Raw genomic sequence first — 24,044 nt, 5'->3', positions numbered from 1 at the left:
CCCAGCCACAACCATTGTTTGGTTTAACAGTGAAAATAACTGTGTGGAGGCACAAGTACAAGCACGTTCATCAAAGCACAGAGGGACGTGTCAGTCCCTGGATCATGAGTCACGGTGGTGAATCAGGCAGAGGTTCTGATTCTCTCTGAGAAATTACTGTTAATATCTGGTTCCTCTGACACCAGCAGAGTTCCTCAGCTTCCCACAGCCACTGTTGAGGCATTTCCACTGAGTCCTCAACCAGAGGAATAAAGAACACCAATTTCCCTGCTTACAGAACCAGAACAAACACATCCCCAGAGCAGGTGTTTGGGTCACCTGCCATTCCTGCTCCTCTTGTACCGCCTTAGGCTGCTGAAAACTCACAGAAAGGACTTTTTCTATGGTAAAATAGATGTCTAGGAAGTTTCCCCATTCCCAAACTTCTCCCATCCTCGATGCCAAGTGCTGCAGACGGTCCCTCAGTTTGTGTGAGCACCTCTAACTCCCTCGAGTGAGTTTACAAAACTGGGTCTTATTATTTGTCACTGGAACAAAACACTTTAACTCACCACTGCAGAATGGAGAGAGCAGTCAATAAGTAGATTTTATAATGTCAGGCAGTCCCTAAATCTGGAATAAATATTGACATCTTGAGAAGTTATTTTAACATTATAGATAAATCAGGCTGTCCTGGAACATGTTATCACAAAGGCAAGAAGGGCTAAACATTCAGCTTCCATTTTCTAAACCACTTACAAGGCTTTGAGTTACATTTAGGGAAAAAATGCACTAAACTAGTCCGAGTAAAATAAAATAAGGCTCGCCATTCCCTCAACACCAATCTGTCCCTACTGATACCTGCACTGCACTTTTAGCTCCAGAAATCTTCCCAAATCCTTCAGTTGAGTGCACAAGACCAAAACAGACAAAAACTGACAGAGCACTGGTCCTACAACACGTAATTCCCAACGAGAGCCACTTCTGGAGCTGCCCAACCTCTTGGGATTCACATCCAGGAAGCAACGTAATTCAAACCCTGACAAAGTAAAAATAAATGCCCTTGGAATAGCAAATTATTTGTAGCTTTTCAAGCCATTGGAGGATAATGAACAACTGAACAGTGACATGGACTTCAAAAACTCCTTGGCAAACCCTTCTTCCCACAGGAATTACAAAGCACTTTGCTGGGCTTTATTCTCCTCTGCTGTGGGCACAGGCATCAAACACACCATTTTAATAAAACCCTACAACAAAAACAGGATAAAAGACCAGCCAGAAAGTTTACAAATAGCCAAGTGATAGAACCACACTAAAAATAGTAATTACAGCAGCCAAACCAATTTTTAAAGGTTTTTTCTTTTGCTTATGCAAACAAAAGCATTTCCATTATTGCAGTTCATAAAAATAACTGTAATTTCTTCTTCAACAGAAAGTTGTTTTAAAAGCTAGAGGGAAAAAAGCAGATAAACAGAAGTGAGTTAATTACTCTGCCTTCCTCAAATGCTTTGGTAAGGCCTGACTGTCATGATAAAATTAGGTTTGTGGATTAATTGGATTATCTATTGGAAATGTCCTCTTCAGGAGACACAAACTAATCCAATCCCAGATGTGAGTTGGAGAGATGAACAAGTTGGATTTAAGAAGAGATTAACACTTGAATAGCAAAGGAACTTGAACCTGAATTGTGGTGCATTGCTAAGATCCTGTGAGAAATGAGTGTGAGTTGACTCCCCTGCAGAAACTGCTCCCAAGGGACTATTTGCTGCAGGAATGGCTACAGGAAAGGCTGAAATTTAATATATTTTGATAAGAAGTGGGTTTGCACATGCCTGTAATCTGCTCCATTATTTACCCTTGGTAAATAAAAAGAAAACACATAGAAATGCTGAAAAACCTATAGAAAAAATCCCCTGGGAATTCTGCTGTTCTTTGCACCACAGTGGAATTGAAGGGCCTGTGCTTGAAAGGAGTAACATTTCATGCTCTGTGGACTTGCGGTAATTAAGCCTTTTATTCATTTCAGCATTATTAATTATTACCCTGGACTAATTCCAGCTTTAGTAATTACACTTTTCTTACCTACATTTTGTTCTATCCTAATTTTCAGGGCCTTTCTTTCCTGAGGAAAGAGGATCAGTCCAAGAGAGTCAGCAAAGAGCCACCCCCCAACTGCAGGAGCTGAGTCACATCAATGCTTCATCAGATTCCTTAATTCCTGCAAGGCTTCCCACCTCCTCATGGAAACACCAGTGCTCAGTGCTTTTCCCCATTTAAACCAGTGAAAGAACCGTAATTCTCCCTGGTGGGGATTAGAGGTCATTGCTCAACACGTCACACACGACGCACTGAGATTATTCAATCCAAGAGAGCTCAAAAATCATATTATTTCTTGAATGAGATAAAGAAACTATGAAAGAAGCACAAATACAACCTGCTATTTATCAGCTTCAAGCAAGCATCTCATTATCAGCATCTGCAGTTTGTTCTCTTCTAAAGAAAATCCTTAATCTAAGCAAAACAGGAGTTTTATGTAAATTAATTACAACAAAATATCCCTTCTGAATTAATGGACCTTTTGTGAGGCAAAACCACTAATCCCTGTTTATAAGAAAGCACAAGAGAAGACATTCCTTCCCTGCTGGAAAGACAGAGGCACAGAAAACTGTTGCATGTTCGCAACTGATTTAAAGATGGGATGAAACAGCTTGACAAACTCCAAACCTCCAAGGATCTTGGAAGAATAGAAAAGCAGCAGGTTTTTTTCAGAATACAAGATAGAAGAATTTCTTTTTTCATCTCAGAAGTTTTTTCCTCTGCAATTGGTCTACATATGATGAGATGTACCTGGAGGGCAGGATTAGATGGGATATTGGGAAGGAATTCTTCCTGTGAGGGTGGTGAGGCCCTGGCACAGGTTGCCCAGAGAAGTTGTGGCTGCCCCATCCCTGGAAGTGTCCAAGGCCAGGTTGGATGGGGCTTGGAGCAACCTGGAATAGTGGAAGGTGTCCCTGCTCATGGTAGGGGGTGGGACTGGACGGGCTTTAAGGTCCCTCCCAACCCAAACCAGCTTGGAATTCCGTGACATTCTTCTAAAGAGTCAGTAGGTATCTGAAAAAAAGAGGTAGTTAAAATGCTACTGCAAAAAAACCCAGAATTTGCCTATATATAATTGGTAGAATAAATCAATTTTTAATTTTCTGTTTTTCAGGATAGATTAATTATGGATTTAATTTTTCTACCAAACAAGCTTTCCATGTAACGCTTCATTTAAGTGTTCTCATCTCAGGGAGGTTTTGGCTCCCTGTTGCACTGAATGAAAATTCAAAGAGGACAAAACCCAACAGCTATTGGGGGACCAGCCTGTGTTATGTGACAGGGTATCAAACATAAAATCCCTCACGCTCTTGAAATTCCCTTCAGAAGACTCCAAGAAATCACTGACAACTCCCAGTGGATCCAGCACTCCCAGAGCTCAGAGCCAGACACAGCACCAGTTGCTGACATGAGAGGAGGCTGAAACCCAAACTCCTGAGCTCTTTCTTTTTCTGGTATCACAGAACCAGGGAATGGTTTGGGTTAGAAGAGACCTTAAAGCTTATCCACTTCCATTCCCTGCCATGGGCAGGGACACCTTTCACTATCTCAGGTTACTCCAAGCCCTATCCAACCTTGGCCTTGGACACTTCCAGGGATGGGGCAGCCACAGCTTCTCTGGGCAACCTGGGCCAGGGCCTCACCACTCTCACAGCCAACAATTCCTTCCCAATATCCCATCTGACCCTGCCCTCTGACAGTGGGAAGCCATTCCTCCTTGTCCTGTCCCTCCAGGCCCTTGTCCAAAGTCCCTCTCCAGCTCTCTTGGAGCCCCTTTAGGCACTGGAAGGGCTCTAAGGTCTTCCTGGAGCCTTCTCTTTTCCAGGTGAACACCCCCAGCTCTCCCAGCCTGGCTCCAGAGCAGAGGGGCTCCAGACCTCAGAGCATCTCCATGGCCCCTTTGGACTTGCTCCAGCAGCTCCTTGTCCTTCCCGTGCTGGGGACCCCAGAGCTGGAGGCAGCACTGCAGGTGGGGTGTCACCTGAGCTGGCAGAGGGGCAGAAAGTAGGACTACAATCTCTGCTGCATCAATGCACCTTCCCACCCAGATATCTTCCTGGGAAAAAAAGAAAATCTTGAAGGAAGAGGGCTGCTGCTTTTGAAACAAAGAGTAAGCAGATTACATGTCATCAGAACTCCTTTTTGAATGGGAAAACGGTGAGAAAATGCAAACTAGCAGCGAGGACTGATGTAAGAGTTATATAAGCACAGCTCTCCTGTCACAAGGACAGTGTTATGGCTACAGACAAAAGTCTTGGCTGGAGTAAAGAATACAAAGTAGAGGTGCTAAAGTTACACAACTGACTGAGCAAAGAAACAAGTTAGTACAAACTCAGAGTTTCATAAAAAACAGCCCTAAGATGGTACCTACAAAGGTGCAGATCATAGAAGGGTGAGCAGCACATTTAAAAACTAAAAGCTGGATGAAGAGGTAGAAGAGATGGAGAAAGATTCCATCTGCTCAGATCTGCAGAGAGAATATTCCTCCGTTTTTTTAAATCTCTAAATTATTAATAGGGTTGTGTTGCTAATTGAAATGTGGGGCTGGAAATTAAGATGACTCTGAGAGCTTTGAAGTTCCCTCATTATTTCAGTGACCCAGACTGGAAATGGACACTATGTAAATCGTCTAAGCAGCACACATAATTAATTAAAAGGGAAGAAAGGAAACAGAAGTGGATGTCTGGCCAGTGCCAGGAGAGTATCAGTGAGGAAAAGACTATGGGCTGAAGGAAATGTAAGGGTTGTTTCATGTTTCTTTCTTTAATTCCAATTTTGCTCCATTTCTCAGCTTCGCTCCATTTCATATGTGTAGTCCCTGTTATCAACTCCCTTTTGCAAAGAAAATATAACACAAATTCTGGCCTTTTGGAACAAACTGGGAAACTCCCAGTGCCTTCCCTAGGGCAGATGAGATTCTGTGATTCTCCATTGGAAACCACTATATATTTAATTTAATTTATACTTTTCCATACCCTGCTTAGAAGAAAGGATATTCACCCAAAACTCCCCCTTGGAGCCAGATGAGGGAATCAGGCAGGTCACTGTCATGTTCCAAAATCAGGAATTTAGATATTCCACAGCTATAAGTCATTTGTAATAGTTTTCATTACTCTTCCTGAAAAGATTAAGAAACTATGGTTCTGAAGTCACAATAAGAGAATCATTAGGAAGCTTCCAAAGGGGAATTCGGCTTAACAAAAAGAAGGGTGTGAAATATTCTCTGAATTGTTTTCTTGCACAGATAACCAGCATATCTCACCCAGAAATGCCATTTAATGCAGGATAATTGAATTTCCTTCATTATATTCCCATTACAATAGTCTGCATTCAGGTTCATCTTCAGATTTTACTAATCCTAAAATAAAATAACCAAGCATGAATAATCAGATTCAGCTTTACCTTTTGTGTCCCAAGAATATTAATGCTGGAAAGTTTCACTCTCTTTGCTATAAGTACCTTGAGATTTGGGACTTTTACAAAAAGTAAAATTCAAGACAGAAATATTTCTACAAAGTATCAGTTCTTACCAGAATTACCAAACCTTACACCCCTCTTTGTGATATAACACCAAATCTTTATCTTTTCTGATAAGATATTCATTAATTCCAAGCTTTACTATTGGCCTTGCCTTGAAACTTCTAGACAGAAATTTTCTGACTAAATGACTTTTAGATAATCTTAATCATAGATGATGATCATACGAAGAACAAAGACATTTTAATGACAGCAAAAATAGTTGCTAGGGTTGGTTTTATTATTAAAAACCTGTATCCTGTTCTCCCTAAAGACAGTTTTTGCATAACCTCAAGGAAAACCCCAATTTTGTTCAGATTTTTAATAGAACCAGCAGAGTTTCAGTAATTTGTTGCATATTAGTGGCACATGTTGAAAATTAATAATTATGCTCTTAATTGCTAGAAATTACAACCAGTTTGACAGCTCACCCTGCAGACATTTAAGCAGAAGAGAATCCCAATAAATGTGAGAAATTTCTTTGGAGAGGGTGCTGTCTGGAAAGCAGGGAATTTACATTTCAACTTGGATCTTTGATGTGTTTCAGCTTTGATTTGAAGTAATCCTTTAGTTTAAAAGATTAGCTGGTACGAAATGTAGACCAAAATATACTTTATTTCTTGTTTTATGGTGCAATGGCTGGAACTGCTCTGCAAAGGAACAGCAGAGAAAACATTTACCTGCTAAATGTATCAACTAAACAAATTGGTATTTAAATAGGAGCAATATAACTTTCGTTAAGTCTGGCTTTCTTCCTCAGAGAGGGCCAGGATCCTACAGAACACCCAATTACTTTTCAGCACTTTACATCCCAATCCATCTGCATTATTCCTGACATATTAATCAGCTTAGTAGGAGCTTATTGCAGGAAAACTGGGGTTATTGTGCTGAGCTGGCAGAACGAGAGTTCCAGGGATGATGATGTGCAGCTACAAACTGCTGCTGAAAAAGAAAGTTTTAATTAAAAGTGACAACTGTGACTCCCAATGAAAGTTGATCCTGTGGAAGAACCCAGGCACAGATGTGGAATCATGGAATCGTTAAGGTTGGAAAAGATCTTTAAAATCAACTGTCAACCAGAACCACTATTAAACCATGTCCTCAAGAGCCACATCCACATGTTTTCTGAACAATTCCAGGTATGAGGATTCCACTCCTATGACAGGGCTGGACAGCCCTCTCCAGGAAGGAATTTTCCCAATATCCAACCTGAACCTCCTCTGGCGCAGCTTGAGGCCATTTCCTTTCATCCTGTCCCTTGTTCCCTGGGAGCAGAGCCCTACTCCCTCTGGCTCCACCCTCCTGTCAGGGAGTTGCAGAGAGCCAGAAGGTCCCCCCTGAGCCTCCTTTTCTCCAGGCTGAGCCCCCCCAGCTCCCTCAGCCGCTCCTGGTGCTCCAGACCCTTCTCCAGCTCTGTTCCCTTCCCTGCACATGCTCCAGCTCCTCAGTATCTCATCATGAGGGACAAAGGACCTTTCTCCTCCTCCTTGTTACTGCTGCCTCGCTCAGGTGTGGATGGGACAGTCACTATATGACTGAAGTCCAAAATAGGAGGAGATCAAGTTCATTTTCAACGTGTCATAACACTTACTTGTTTAGTTATATATATTTCCAAAACATCTGAAATCCACACAAGAAGCTGCCTAGAAAATGTGTGTCGCTTGCTCCCCCATGGAAATGTTCACGTGCTATCACAAAACTTTTTCAAAAGCCTTTTTCTCTCTGAAAAAATGGGGATTTTTTTTAATCATTAAAACATGCAGTTCTGATGGCATGCCAGGTTTTCTGCCAGCCTTCTCCACCACTCCAACTCTACCTGGAGTTTCTATCCCATAAGTCACCACTCCTGTGGATATTCCTACTATTTCCCAGCAGTCATCTACCTTCTTTAGTCTTTTCTGTTTTTTCAGATATTCACCAGCAATAACTTCTCATCTGCCCCGTCCTCTCCTTCCTTCCCCATCCTAACACTTCTTGATTCCACTTCTTCACACCCCAAGCACAGGTTTTCTGTCCAAACCCCTCTGCCCTTCAGCTCCCCAACACATCCATGTGTGGTTTTTAAGCTATGCACCACTACAATTGTTTCCAAAAGTCAGGCTGCCTCTCTTTACTATATAACCATTCCCATCTTCTATGAGTCCCTACATAAACATTCAAGTTTTCCCACCGAACTGCACAAATACGTAATTTAGTTCTCCCCATTGTTCATCACTACTAAAAATTTTGCCCCCTTTATTCCACATTCTACATTTTGACAAGAAAAATATAAAACCTTTTAGTGTCCATCAGCTCCTCTTTCTTCTGTTATTCTGTCCCCCTTCCTGGCTGTGGATACATGATTTTTCCAGGGCTCCCCATTTGTTTCACTGTCCCCATTAATGCTGTGCTGGAAGATGCTTCCATATCTATCCATTAATCGGATTATGGGAATGCAAAAGCCTATTCTATGTCTGGAGAGCAAAATGTCAGAACAAGTGAAATCTCAAAGGCTTAATTCCCAAAAGTAGCCATGAAAATTGGTTGCTGAATATGAGAACACAATTCTATATTAAAGCAGACATTGATCTCTATAAATACCTCATTGCCCCTGAATACATGAGTATTTCAATGTATATCACAGAATTATGGAATTATTCCATGATTCCATGATTCTGATTGCCTACACAGCCATCAGAGATCACAAGAATATTATAATGTAGTACTGGCAAGTGATTTCTTAAAATTTGATTTCTTTTCCCTAAGGAAATCTGTGGGCGGCACATTCTCACTTTCTCTCAGAAGCCCAGTTTTTAACACTTAAATGCATTCCCTGTTTGTGGTTTAAACATGTTTTGCCAGTGCTGGTTCCCCCAATCATCTCAAGATGAATTCAGAGCAGTCTCTCTGTCTGAAATTAAATCATCTCCTTCCTTGGGGAATGGGGGTGGAGGGGGGGCCTTTCCCTGCAAACACCAAGCTCCCAACCCACAGCAGCACCAGTGCCACCAGCCCAGCCCACAGTGCCATCAGTGTCAGCCCTTGTACGAGAAACCAGCAGATTTAAGGGCACCTTCAGGACAGCTCCTCTCTCTTCCAAGGAAATGACTGTGCCAGGAAGCCTTGGCTTTCTAAATCCAGAAAACAAAAAAAGCCCTACCAGAGCTCTGTCCTCAAAGAATAACAAACAAGCCCTGCACAGGGCCAGGAGCTGGACTGTGGTGATCCTTGTGGGTCCCTTCCAACTCATTATATTCTCTGACTCCAGGACTGGCTGACACAAACTCCGCTCCCATCTAATAAATTAAAAACGAATAAATAAATATTCACCAGTTTGTAGATGTAAACTCCTTATCAAGGCCCAGGTTATCAGCTTAGGTCAGTCACTCTCAAAATGCTGCAGACAATGTCACTCTGTTTTAGCGACTGGAACACCTAAAAACTCAGGTTTACTGTGCAGTAGGTATAAGAACAAGTATGTTTAGGGGCATCGTGGAAAATAAAGATTACTGCTTCTCCATCCTCCTCCAAAGCCTCTGACATCAATCCTGGCACTGACACGAGCTGGAAGGGGCTCACGTTTGATCAACAATGTTGGAAACCAAACCAAGAGAGGAGGCTTGATGGTTGGGGTGAAAGTACAAGTTGTTAGTAAATATTCTCTGTAGATTAATTTTCTAACTCACAGAATCCCAGAATCACTGAGGTTGGAAAAGCCCTCCCAGCCCATCGAGTCCAATCTGTGCCCGATCCCCACCTTGTCACCCAGCCCAGAGCACTGAGTGCCATGTCCAGTTGTTCCTCGGACACCTCCAGGGATGGGGACTCCACCACCTCCCTGGGCAGCCCCTTCCAATGTTTGACCACCCTTTCCAGGAAGGAATTCATCAGCAGAGGGCTCTAGAACTCCATTCTCTTAAGTATCCTGTTCTCTCCCATGATTAATCTGTCCCAGTTTTTTTTAGTCAATTAACATGCTGTTCTTATGGTACAAATGTTCTCTAAAAACCCTCTCACAGCTGAGCTGTCAAACACTGAAATTCGGTACATTGGAATGGCAGGTTTTTAACAAAGTCCCAGAGTTTGTAAAGTATAATCAGAACTTTAATGTCCAATTATGCAATCTTAGCAATGACTTTCTGAAGAGAATTTTATCACTTTCATTGTAAACGGGGCTCATCAACCAGAACTGCACCAAATTGTTCCTCTCTGGAAATACAAGGGCTTGATTCTTAATGGAAGGGTTCAGCAGATATTTGGAAATTGCAGGTGTGGATACAACAGTTCTGGAAGATTCAAACACTTTGTCACATTCTTTTCATTCAGCAACAAGTATTTGCTTTGGGTTTTTTTTTTAGTATTTCCCTTGTTTATCCTAAACATTCACTCTTATAAAACATAAGGACTTGCCTTGTCTCAGCTCATTTAGTTTAGCAGACACTCCAAGGGCTAAAACATCTCCAGAGCAAGCACACGGAATGCTAAATGTCCAGTGTCACAGCCTGGAGCAAGATTAAAAAACCATGGACAAAGAACTAGACAAAATTTGAGCATCAACACACCTGCAGAATTAAGTCCTACCTGGATATGGGCAGGAGGAGCCCTCTGGCTCTGATTTTTTTGGCAGCAACTTATAAATAGACACAAAATTTCCATTGTACAATCTGTTCTGGTGACCAGAAAAGCAGCTCATACCTGGCCCACACAGAGTTATGAGCCAAGGGAAGGGACATATGGAATTTCCAGTCCTGGACTGAATTAGCACAATGATGGTATTTTAATGGACAGACTTTCTGTACCAGGTATCAAATATTTGAACATATCAAATTATTTAGACAACGCCAAACCAAACCAGACCCATCATTGCAGGAGGTACTACCCTAACACCAAATAAAACTGAGAAAGTATACCCAGATCTGCCTGCATTACAGCTAGGCCACAATATTCATACCAATGCTTGGAAAGGTGTTCTAATGTACTCCAAATCCCAATTTAAAATGCTCAGGTTAATTGCCAATATTATAATTCCATCTGTTTCAGAGTACAACACTCAAGCAGGTGCATTTTATAAAGATTTAACTCATTTTTCTGAACTGCATCAATCCAGTATTTTATACACCTTTTTCCACAACCAAACTGAATAATCCCTGTTTGTCAGTGTAAGCAAAAGAATCGAGGGTTTTCCTCAAGCTTTTACCATTTTATCCAGATAGTTTATGATTTCATCAGTTTATCTCCATTCTAATTATTCCAGCACCATTTCTACTGATAACACTGAAAACCACTTGTTGATAAATATCCCCACATGATCCCCAATATTCCAGTGCTCTTTGGCATTTGACAACTTTCTCTGACTCATCAAAACACTTTTATGCTTATTTATATTGAAATATTTATAACAGATTTGTAATTTAACAGTTGAAAGATCCTTTGTCACTTTTCAGCCTGTGTGGATTCTCTTTGTGAGACCCAGAGAAGGCAATTAAAGGGTTCCTGTAGGGATGTGGATGTTCCCCTCAAAAAACAATTTAAAAAAAACATATAAAAATACACCGAATGATGTACATTAAAGTTTTTAGTTTGGGTGACTATCAAACAACACTGCATTTATTAATTTACCACAGCTCTTATAACTTCGAGATGCATCTGCCAATATCTAATTACACACATCCTTTCTTTGACATTCATGATGGCAAAATAAAAATTCAACTCCTCCATGGCCTAAAAAAGATAAACTCCAGATAAAACCAGGACTTAATTTAAAGGAAAGAAAGGAATTTACATAAAAAATATAATAATTTCATGCCATCTACTGCCTGGGAAATAGGAATCAGTGAGAGAAGTTGTGCATGCACCAGTTCTGGAAGTGTTCAAGGCCAGGTTGGAGCAACCAGGTCTGTGGAAGGTGTCCCTGCCCATGGCAGGGGGTAGGATGAGATGGGCTTTAAGGTCCCTTCCAACCTAGAACACTCTCGGATTTTGGGATTGATTTGACAGGATTTCAATTCCCAGAATTTCCAGCTGGTTTTGACAGCTTTCCACAGCGTTGTCAGGCAAAAGAGGCACTTGCAGAAAACTCTTCTGCGGGAGATGTTGCAAAAGCCAGGAAAAAGTCCCAAGAAGCTCTTCCCAGTTTCTCAGCCTCAGCTTTTTGGTGAGATTCACTGGTTTAAAGGCGTCTAAATACAAACTGAAAAAAAGCAAATAAAAAAAGAATAGCATTGTGCTCAGCCTGTCAGCTGCCTGTTGAATAAAAATACAGGGCTAAAAAATGAGGACAGGCAAGAGAAGAGCAGGACAACTGGTCACTATGGGAATGGAGGGAAAGTAAAAAGAATTTGGAGTGGAACATGAAAGAATCCAGAAACACATGAAAAATCAGCAGTTTTCAAGATGATCACAGAGACATATAAGAGTAGATAGAGGTAGGACAGGGATGGAATAAAAGCTGGACAGAAGCTTAGGGGAAAGCATTTAGTCAATACCCAAGTGAGAAGAAACTGTAAATGCAGCAGAGGGAGACAGTGACAGCTCCACGATGAACCAGTGCCCTCTGATATCACAGGGACCCCCTCAGCCCTTTTTAAAGAGCTGATTATATATATTTAATATATTTAACATCCTAAAAGACATCCTAACTCTGGTTGTTTAAGTCTTTCTGTTCCATTTCTGGGAAAGCTTGACCCTTTTTAGAAAAGCTTGCCCCAGCTTCCCTGGGTCAGGTGCCATCTGGATCAGGATGCCCCGGGTGCAGGACTCCGAGTGCCACTGAACCGCACAAGGAGCTGAACATGAACATCTGAATCTCAGCCCCAACAAGGGAAAAACATTTGGAACAGCTTGGAGTGAATCCCATTTCTCCCGCCCACCAAGGAAAACAGATGGTATCAGAGAGATGAACAACATCCTAATGCTACTGTTCTGAGGGGATAAAAGCAGAGGCAGAGGAGAAGAGGATGGGGAGGAACTTTTCTGGTGAGTTATGACGCCCTATGATGACTTCAACCATGTCACCTCTTCCCAAACCCTCCCAACCCCATCTCCAGACAGATGGTTTCCTGCTCCTGGCTGCTCCTCCTGGAATGTTCTTGCAGGACTTAATTTTTTTTGGAGTTTCAGGCTACTATTAATAACTGGCCTAAATTAATTCAGAGGCTATTTATACCTCCTTACTCCTCTGCCAACATTGATAGGTATGAACTGGAGGGAACAGAGACAAGTCCAACAGAACATGGAAACTAAGAAGTAGCACCAAAAACTGTTACGAAGTCACCAAAACCAGGTTCATCCTTGTAGAATCTTTCCTGACCTTATCTGGCTACATAAGGTACAAGCAAAACAAATGTTCTAAAACACTGATATTTTAATTACAATTTTTGTTTCTTTCACCCTAATTAAAAGGGAAATACAGCAATAAAGCGATGCACGAAATGGCTTCTCCATCAGCAAAATGTGATCACATGAAGCATTGCTGGATCCCCCCAAGCCAGACAGTGTAGTCAAGGGTCAGAAAAGGCACAAAGTGATTTAACTGCTTGACTCTGTATGAGGGGTTGTGGAGAGGCCAGACTTCACCCCTTCTCAGCAGTGCACAGGAAAGGGCCAAGGAAACAGGAAAATCAGTAGCACGGGGAATTCTGACTAAAGAGAAGAAAAAAGTCTCCACAGTGACTCAACCACTAGAACAGAACCAGAGAATCTGATGAAGCTTCACCTGGAGGCACTCAGGGGGACCAGCAGCTGAGGGAACATCAAAGCTGGTTTTGAGCAAGAGTTTGGCCACAATCCCCCTACTTCCCAAAATCCATAAGGTCCTAGGATTTTGTTTATTCACAGGTTTTTTCTTAGAAGTTCAGTTCATACACTGAAATTCAATCTAAGACTGGAAAAGCTCATGTTAAGCTCTCCTTTCCATCAGGTGTCACTTGTATCACAGCATAGGAAAAGTGTTCTTGGAGTAAAAACATATTCCACCTTTTCTAAAAGGTGTAAAAAATATCTACATTATTGTGCTCAGTAGAAATGGAACAGAAAGACATTAGCAACCAGGTTATGGTGTCTTTTAGGACATTAAATATATATTTATTTGTATATATTAAATATATATATATATAAAAACAGTATTTTAACAAGCTTGTTCCCTACTCACTGTCAGAAACCTGACAACTTTTTCCTTCAGATCTTGAATGTTCGGTTGGTTTAAACTCTATTTGTAGATAGATATTTACAATGCATTCTGTAGTTACTCTCTTTACTCTCCAAATTAAAGTTTGAAACAAAGAAAGAAAAAACATACATCACAACTGTGTGCTCATTTTATATTTATTTCTTCCCTAGTTGTGAAATTTAGTCCTATTGTTATGAAATTTAATTCTATTGGTTACAAAATTGGACCCACTCTGTGGTTGATGCTCTCAAGATTCATCCTGTTCATCTGACAGTTAAATTTTTTAAAGAAAACACTTTGAGGTTCAAACTGTTGGTTGCAGACAGCTGCCAAAATCAGGCTGGAACTGCTTTTACTTTAAAACTTTTGAAATTTGAGAAAACTTCTGAAAACTGGAAATATTTGGTAAGAATGATGATGATACCATACAGTCAAAAAAATTTCATTAAGTATTTATAAGTGACTTCGAATCTTCAATATATTCAATGATGTTTCATTTCATGAAATGCCTTAAGCAAATATCATTTATCCTAAATATAATAATGCCTTCAATTGTACTTCCAGCGCTGTTCTCAGCAAAACCATCTCTCCATCATATTTTGATGAAAGCTATTAAATAAAAGTCAAATAAAATTCAAAACGAGACAGAAGGTTTTACTTCAATTCTTTTTGTTCAACATAATCTCCAGCATGTCTCTCCTGGTTCAAGCCTCTCAAATCAGACACCACACATGTATTGGTCCTTCTTCAGGCTGAAATTCTCTACTGGGATGAAACCACAATGAAACTCAACATGTCCTTCCCTTTATCATCTCTCTGCCCAAATCCAGCTCTGAACGTTCTGTATAACCCAGAAATGATGCCAGTGAAGCTCCTCAGGCTCACACTGGTATTAAGGAAAAAGCAAATATAAGGATGTTAATTCTAATATTCTGAAAACTTTTGCCATATTCTACAAAACAGACATTTCTGCTTGTAAAATCGGCCTTATTCCTTTACTTAGAATTAAAAAATAATTTAAAATAAGGTTTTTTCCCATATTTGTTTGCTGCAGAAGAGCAATCTAATAAAAATAACAGGTGAAACCTCATAGCTGTGCCAGCAGTTCCTGATAAACAGGGAGACAAGTTGTTTTCTTCCCTAACTCTATATTCTGATATTTAAAAATTCAGGAACGAGACAAGTATTCCAGCAAGGCTTCCCTGTTAGGACTGCCCTGTGCTCCTGGTAACTCTCAGAGGTCTCCATCAAATCCCATTCCCAAAGTTCTGTAATCCCATTTCACAGCCCAGGCACGGAGAGGCAAAATTGATAGGAACAAGATATCCCAGGAACACACTGGGACATGTTTCCACTGGCAAAAATGTTCAGCAGCTCCAAATCTGACACCTTCCTGGCTTTAAACAAACACTTTAAAGGTCTGAAAAACCCTGCCTAATTATTTAAACTGGACAAGTTGGCTGCTCACTGGGAATACAGTAGATAGGAAGGGATTTGGAAAAAAACAACCATTTTACAAACCACGGGCAGAAATTATTCTGTGGAAAGAGCTGGTCTGGAAGGATGGAGGGAAATATTTAGCTGAAAAGTGAGGAATGGACCCTGGAAAACGAAATCCCACACGAGTTCCTTGCCCACAGTATTTTAAGCAGTGTTTGTCCCCACTTATTCACCAGGCTGAAGGAAAACTTGTGCCCAGGAGTGAAAGGAACCTGACAGCTCTCATTGAATCATGGAATGGTTTGGGATGGAAGGACCTTAAAGGTCATCTTGTTCCCCCCACCTCTGCTGTGGGCAGAGGCACCTTCCACTAGACCAGGTTGCTCCAAGACCTGTCCAATCTACTTCAACTTCAACCTCTCCTTCAATGCCACCCCAGCTCAACAGAGCAGATCAAAGTTTCCTGGTGTCAGAACTAGAGCTGCCCAGGGGCAAATCAGGGCTATTAAACTTTTACTTAGGGTTCAGTTGAGCAGCAAGCTGAGTCAGGAACTCGTACACATCAACATGCACCAAGAGAGAAGCTTGTTAAGTTTCACAATATCTAGAGATGAGGGTGGAAGCTGCTGAGCCAGTGCTGGGAGATTTGTGAGCATCAGTTTGGAACAGAGAATTATAAGGAAAGGATTTCACTTTGTCACTTTCCATGACAGAAAAAAAAAGGTATTATTTAGATGACAAAGAACCTGTCTTCTGGAATCAGGAGATGATTATAACAGATGTCAGTCTGCTGGAGAAAGAAGTTCCTCCTGGTTTAGAACAAGTTTGTTCTTGACATTTTCTTAAGTTACTTCTCTTTCAGAGAATTTTTCTTAAGAAAAACCATCAGTTTACAGGCGTAGGTCTGAAACCTGGAAGCAAGGTCTGCAGTGAGGCTTAAAAATGTACTTAAAGCCAGGCTGGACAGGGCTTGGAGCAACCTGGTCTAGAGGAATGTTCCCTGCCCTCGGCAGGAGGTGGAACGAGATGAGCTTTAAGGTCCCTCCCAACCCAAAGCAGTCTGGGATTCCATGATTTTACAATTCTACTGTGACTCCCTTGCATTTTCACAAAGAAACGGGAACCAAATATTTTCCCTGGTTCATGTACATGGGCAGCAGCCAAATTGTAACCCACAATTTTATAATTTTCAAGGCACGAGGAGCTGCTCCAACGCTTTCCAAGGGATGTTGATGCACCGCTAAAAAAGTTCAGCTTGGCTTTTATTTCTAGAACAACCATGCCAGCCTGGCACAACACATTACCTCATGAGACTCGGATATCAAACAGTGCTCAGGGAGGAGGCAAACAGAATATATTCACTCCCTGCTCTCCTCCACTTCTGAGACACTCCATCAGTCAATAAAAAACCTAAATGGGTCCAACTCCCCCACCTCAGTGCACAGGGTTTGCTCTTTCAGATAGAAATGTCAGGCTCTGCTCTGACTAAAGATGACTCACAACCAAAACCCCAGTTCTGAACACTCCAATGAAACCAAGGCTAGAGTTTGGCAGGTAAACATTTCCTACCAGAAGTACATAAACATATACTTCTAACAGTTTAACCTATTCATATGTAACCATAAACTTACAAATACAAGCTTTCCAAGTACTCTCCCTCCTCATATTTGGTCATGTTTAATTGATTTGATCTCCTTATTTGTGTAATTGGTGGATCACAACTTTTTCCCATGATACAGGAGGTAGTGTCTTCCCTCATGACCGGGGAGGCACATCTGGAGTGCTGGGCCCAGTTCCAGGTTCCCAGTACAAGACAGACATGGATTTACTGAAGCTGACCCAGTGCAGGGCCAGCAAGGTGACCGAGGGACTGGAACATCTGCCCCACCAGAGATGAAATGTCACCTGAACACTGGAAAACACTCTGTTAGTTGGACTTTGTCTCCACAACCAGGAGAACCAGGAGACTCAATACCTGGAGAAACTCCAACCCAGCTGGAGGTGGTCCTGGGCAACCAGGTGACTCTGCTTCAGCAAGGGTTGGACTCCATGATCTCAAGAGGTCCTGCCAACCCCAACTGGTTGGGAATTCCACAATCCTAGCATTTTTTTTCTCTCTAAAACATGTCATATGGGAATGTCCAACATCGAGATGCAGCCACTTTCTCATCTTTAAAGAAGCAGAAGTGAGAAGTTACACAAAACTTTTTGTCATAACTAAAAGGAAAGGTCTAAGACAAAGCCACTCATCACTGCAGGTTCAGTTTCAGGTTACAGGCAATTGGTCATTTATTATCAAGGAAAAAGGGAAGTAAAACTTCCCATAATCTACTCTGAACTAATATTCCAACAATGGAATATCTATATGTATTTTTAATCTGTAATATATATTATAGAATATGTATAATTTTATATAAAATGTTAAATATATTATATATTTATAATATATAAAAGTATATGTTATACATTACATATTTATATAATATATTTTAATATCATATTTTATGTGTTTAGTTTTATATTATTTTAATATATTAATAATATATGCTTATATAACCACTGATTAAAATATTATATACACATATGTAAGATAAAAACATATAATATAATTATAAACAAATAAATAAATGTCAGGAACATAACACTGTGCACAAAAATAAACCCAGATTAAGCATTAATTATACCTCAGATGCCTTTAAGTTCCATGCAAGTCACCACATAGAACATTAGATTTATCCCCTTTCAAACCTCCTTGTTTGAACACTTTGAACACATTGTTTGAGGCCACTGAAGCTCAGAATTCCTGTTTCAAAGCAGAGTTTCCAGAGCAGTGTCAAAATCCAGGCTTTGTCTAAAATGCATTTTCTATGATTGCCAGTGTTTCAGTTGTAAGAGAGCCCAGCATGATGTGTCTGATCGGCCCAAGTCATGTAGAAAAATGAAATACTCAGTGAACTAATTAGAGGAGCAGATGTTTTTAACACCCATGTGTGAGACTGCGATAACATTTCTGGCCTAATGAAAACAGCTCTTCCTCCCATTGACTCCCAAGGTGTCTCATATTTTCTGATTCAAACTGTCAAGATGTTTCATTATAACAAAACAGTAGAAATGTTGATGGGAAAAATAAGGCAAAATGTAGCAATTTATGCTGTTTAAAAATGAAATGGAATGAAATAAAGATAATATTTTGACTTTCCTATCAATGACATCCATATGTCATGTCAGATAATCTCAGCTGACATCAGATGTTATTATGAACTTCTAGTGACAAGTAATGAACTAATTGAGACAAATATCAATATATTTACAGAAAAATAAATTAAATTATGATATTTCCTAATAATAAATCTTCCTTTCAGAATTAGCTGTGAATCTTGAATTTTGAGAAGTTCAGGATTTTCCTCAGAAGTCTGAGGCAATTCTGTCTCTCTAAAACAGAGAGACTCTGGTCAGGAAGGGACCCAAATCCTACTGACTGTGAGACAGTAAAGGTGGGTTTGATTAGGTTGCTTTCCTATGGCGGAAATGCTTTTTTAATGGATTTTATGGCTCTTGATGTAAAGACACAGATCTGAAATCACATAACACTTCCCAGAAACAGGGATGAGCATTTCTAAGCAGCCCTGACTGACAGCTTTCGTAATCTTGAGCATCTGCACATCAATTTCTGTGCTGTCAAAACTTTCTTGTTCTAGGAAGATATATTTTGCATCTCTACAGTATCAGAAATAAAGGAGTTGGAAGCCAAAGCAGCATCTACTTTGCAAGGTGGTGTCAAGAAATTAAGTACAAGAGAGTAGAAGGTGAGGTGCTACTGGAAGAGGGCAGGGTTAGATGGGATATTGGGAAGGAATTCCTCCCTGTGAGGGTGGTGAGGCCCTTTCTATTCTCCAAATTATAATCTCAAGCCATCAAATGAAATATATTTTGTACTGTTAAAAGTAGCCACAGATATATAGTTCAGTATTGGATGTATTGTTGCAATATGACTTTGCTTTCAATTACAATATATACTTCTAATGGACTACTTAAATCAAACTCTGACAAGATCCATGTGACAGATATCCAAATTCAATGATATCACTGGATAAAGCACATGCAGGTAGATTATTATACCAGGCTCTGTGGTTGTGGAACAAAGGGTAATGTTGGTTTGAACAGCTTTGAATTTTTTGCATTATTCACTTTTTCCTTGTGAAAAAACAACACAGAGGAAGCACAAGAACTGGAAGGGTTTTACATCCCCTTGGCCTCACCACAGGCAACTCATAACTTGGTTCATCACTGCACTGCCCAAGGATGAGGGCCATGGTGACCCTCAAGGTGGAACAGATGGGAAACTCCCTCACTGTCCTAGAAGCAGAACACAGGGAAAACCGCATTAATGCAACAGATATTTTCTCTGAGAAGGAGGTTTTTACATTCCATCCTGCTTAGTGCAAAAATCTGCTTCCTCAGCATGATCCAAGAAAAAAATTCCAGCCATAGCAGTCTAAGAACTGTTTTACTCTCAAATATTCCAGCAAATGCCTCATTCTGCAAGGATTACACAGCCTTAGCTCAAGTTTTTGGGCATAACATGAGTTTCCTCTTTTCTATAACACCAAAAATTTCTTAACTGAAGGTGAGGTAACATTTTCCACCTTGAGAGAATCTACTCTGTTCTTTAATACATACATGGTTAAAAGTCTATGCTAAAACCCCAAACAGTAAAAAATAGTAAATGATCAGTAGGAAACAGGTTTTGAATCCTGAAGAACAGTTAGCACAAGAAAATTATATCCTCCCAATGAGTAAAACAAGGTAAACCAGCGATTCCCAGTCCACATTTTGCTCTGTTATTTCCATCCATCCATTGCCCACATGGCAAAGCACAGACACAAGTTCAGGGTGTTCCAAGTGCTCCTCCCTCTGTGTGTGGCACATTTTGATATCTGTTGCTGGTTCTTTCCCTTTATCAAGTGTTTACACCAAAATCCAAGTGGATTTTCTCACATCACTTCCTTTGTCGAGTGGACCTATCCCACATGGACCTGTTCCACAGACAGTCACCAAAATTGTCTGGGCTGTTTCACAAATCTTAAATGTGGGGCCATCAATGTGATCAGAGGGATGGAGCCCCTCCACTGTGAGGAAAGGCTGAGGGAATTGGGATTGTTCAGCCTGGAGAAGAGAAGTTTTGGGGTGACCTAACTGTGGCCTTCCAGTACCTGAAGGAGCTATCAAGAAATAGGAAGAGAGACTATTTCCAAGGGCCTGGAGGCACATGATGAGGCAGAATGGCTTCCCACTGCCAGAGGGCAGGGTTGGATGGGATACTGGGAAGAAATTGTTTCCTATGAGGGTAGTGAGGCCCTGGCACAGGTTGCCCAGAGAAGCTGTGGCTGCCCCATCCCTGGAATGTCCAAGGCCAGGTTGGACGGGGCTTGGAGCAACCTGGGATAGTGGAAGGTGTCCCTGCCCATGGCAGGGGGTGGGACTGGATGAGCTTTAAGTTTCCTTCCAATCCAAACCATTCCATGATTCTGTGATTAGGAAAAAGAAAATCTTTCAAAACAGAGCTCAAAAAAGCTTAAAGAAAACATCCACTTTCTACTGTTACAACTCCACCAGCAGATAGATTACATTTTTAAAGAACAAAGTTTCTTTCAAGCACCTGAGGCTCTTGAAAGGTTGTTCCAGCACTGCTACCTGCTGCTGAGTGCTCATTTTGTACCTTCCTAATTGGCTTTTGAATGCCTGCTTTGCAAACAAACTCATCTGCCTCCCTTCCAAATGCCACAACAATAACAGCCCTGCGACAGATGCAGATGCTGCTCATTGTTTGCCTGCATTTTAATTAACTGCAATACAACCTTTTCAAGGAGATTTAAAGCCTATTAAACAAGACAAACCCTTCCATTTTGAGATGGAAATAATTCAATGAACAGCAAGTTTTCATTAGCATTTCTAAGCTGATCCAGGACATGGATGACCTCGGAGACCTTGGGATTTCCCTCTCATCACCTGAGGGTGCCTCGGGATCACTGAGCTATTAAACAGGAATTATTGGGTGGTTGGGCCCTTCTCTCAGCTGCACTTGTGTAAATCTGTAAGAATTTATTCCAGCACATCTCATCTGACATAACTGAGAGTGACATTTGTTTTAAAATGAACGGGGAAGTCTTAAAAATACTTGGAATTTAGCGCTTTCCAGGTGTTCTGTTCAGTACTAAGGGCTGCACTGGCAGTTAATTCATTCAAATCATTCTCAAAGGTTTCCTCCTTTTTGTTCAGAATGTAAATCACTGAGTGCTGCTGAGCACCCTTTCAGGATAACAAGTACATCGACTAAACAGCTCCAAATACAGGAATATAAAAATTTATTGAGGAAAAAGTGGAGCATCGACTTGGTCGTTATTCCCGTAGCTCAGGCTTGCAGGTAGTGACCCTTATGATTCACAAAGGTCTTTCATGTAGTGGATTCCTTAAAAAAAAAACGAATAAATTTTAATTAACTACAGTTAAAAAAGACCCAATTTAAAGCAAGTAGGTCAGCACCTGCTTTGAAAAGCCTGTTTTGAATGAATTCACTGCAGCAATGCTTCTGCTCAGAGATGGGGAGCTTTTCATTGCACTTTCTACCCTCAGCACAGGCCCAGCCTAAGCAGTTCATTTGAAAATGCAAGAAGCCAAGGAAAATAACTTAACATTGAAAAAAAATAAAGTTTATCTTTCCAGCAGGCCAGTTCTGCTGTCTTGACACCACAAAGACAACAGGGAGAAGTTGTTATCACAAATATTTTATACAATCATATCACAGAATCCCATAATAGTTTGAGTTCAGAGGACCTTAAAGATCATCTAATTCCAACCCCTGCCCTGGGCAGGGACACTTTCCATTAGACCAGGTTGCTCCAAGCCCTGTCCAACCTGGCCTTGGACACTTCCAGGGATGGGGCAGCCACAGTTTCTCTGGGCAACCTGTGCCAAGGCCTCACTACCATCACAGGGAACAATTTGTCCCCAGTATCTCATCTAACCCTGCCCTCTCTTATTTAGAAGCCATTCCCCCTTGTCCATTTGAGACTGAAAGATAAATTTCATTGATTTCCTTTTAGTGGAGCAACAGAAATACAGAAAGAAAAAACCTGCCATACATAAATTTGTCAATACCACTAATTAGGGTGAAACAAAATGCCAGCAAGAGAGGGGGAAGGAGTCATTCTGCATCTTAGGAGAAGTTCTCCAGTAATTTATATTTAGAAACTCTCTATATACTCTCCATCACAATTTAATATTAGCACAGCACAATGTCAAAGCAGTGCCAAGCATCAATCTCCATCCCCATCACTCAGCTTGTGAGCAGGTATGAAAAAGCACATCATGAAGCTCAAGGTATAAAAGAAAATCTCCTTTAACTCAGGTCCATGAGGCAAACAGAGCCCAACCTCTGGGAGTTTGACCTCGACAGATCAGAGCACTGGGCAATCACCAACCAAAGTTCAACATGGGAAAGTGCTGGATTCTGCACCTGGGATGGGGAAACCCTGGATATACAGACAGACTGGGAATGAGATGCTGGAAAGCAGTGTTGGGAAAGGGCCCTGGGGGTCCTGGTCAATGGCCAGTTGGCCATGAGTCAGCAGTGTCCCAGCAGCCAGGAGGGCCAACTGTGTCCTGGGGGGCATCAGGTCCAGCATCGCCGGCTGGGCCAGGGAGGGGATTGTCCTGCTCTGCTGTGCACTGGGGCGGCCTCACCTGGAATACTGAGGCAGTTTGGGGCACTGCAATATAGGGAAGATATGAAGCCATTAGAGGAGGGCAGTGGAGATGAGGAAGGGCTCTGAGGGGAAGCCATGTGAGGAGCAGCTGAGGGCACTTGGTCTGTTCAGCTGGAGGAGAGGAGACTGAGGGGAGACCTCATTGTAGTTACAACTTCCTTGGGAGGGGAAGAGGAGGGGCAGGCACTGATCTCTGCTCTGTGGGGACCAGGGACAGGACCCCAGGGAATGGCCTGAAGTTGTGTCAGGGCAGGTTTAGGTTGCATCTTAGAAAAAGGTTCTTCCCACAGAGGGTGGTCGGGCACTGAACAGGCTCCCCAGGGCAGTGGTCACAGCACCAAGGCTGCCAGAGCTCCAGGAGTGTTTGGATGATCCTCTGGGACACCTGGTGTGACTCTTGGGGATGGTCCTGTGCAGGGCTGAGGGTTGGACTCGATGATCCTGATGGGTCCCTTCCAACTCAGCATATCCTGTAATTCCTACCAAATGCACCCATCCAGCCCCAGCCCTGATGGAGTACATCCCCTCTGCAGCAGCCCTGAGAGCGGCAGAAGCATATCCACAACACCACTGCAAGATTTCCTGAGCCAAGTGGGAAATCTGCTTCCTGCCACAGCACATTATTGGTGTCCCTGGATGGTGACAGCCCTGGAAGCTCCCTGCCACAGCCCAGCACCTCCAAGTGTCCCACATACCCTGGAGCACTCCAAGGAAGGGAGAGGGAGAGAAACCCTCCCAGCCACTGCAGCTTAAATACTTGTTCTCCTGTTCTCTACATGGCAGCTGTCAGGACAGAGCAGATCTCAAATTTTAGACACTAAAAACAAGGGAAGAAAGAGGCAACGCTCGCCAGCTGAAAAAATAACGGGAAAGTATTAAAAACAGTCACTGGACTGGCTTAAGCATGAACAAAAAGCCAAAAGCTGGACTTAGAGAAACAAATAGAACCTCCTAAAAAATCTCACCTAAACATTTTATCCATTGAGAAAACTATTCTGTCAAAAATGCAACTTGCCATCCAAACATTTTCCTACAAGAGCTCTGTTTCCCAAGTTGGAGGTGTAAAAGTTTTCAATAAACTCAAAAAAAAGGCATTTTAA

At 41.5% G+C, this 24,044-nt stretch overlaps 1 protein-coding gene across 6 annotated transcripts in view; it reads right to left on the bottom strand.

Annotated features, from left to right (window-relative positions):
• The window catches only part of LRRC7 (leucine rich repeat containing 7), a 114,738-nt gene that overhangs the window by 59,761 nt on the left and 30,933 nt on the right, over positions 1-24,044 (bottom strand). The gene's annotated exons all lie outside the window — the stretch shown is intronic.

Source organism: Pipra filicauda, unplaced genomic scaffold (genome assembly GCF_003945595.2).
Source record: "Pipra filicauda isolate LSUMZ 115617 unplaced genomic scaffold, ASM394559v2 scaffold295_size919547_pilon, whole genome shotgun sequence".
Lineage (NCBI taxonomy): Eukaryota > Metazoa > Chordata > Aves > Passeriformes > Pipridae > Pipra > Pipra filicauda.
The sequence above is the reverse complement of the archived record's forward strand: the minus strand, read 5'-3'. Positions and strand labels throughout refer to the sequence as shown.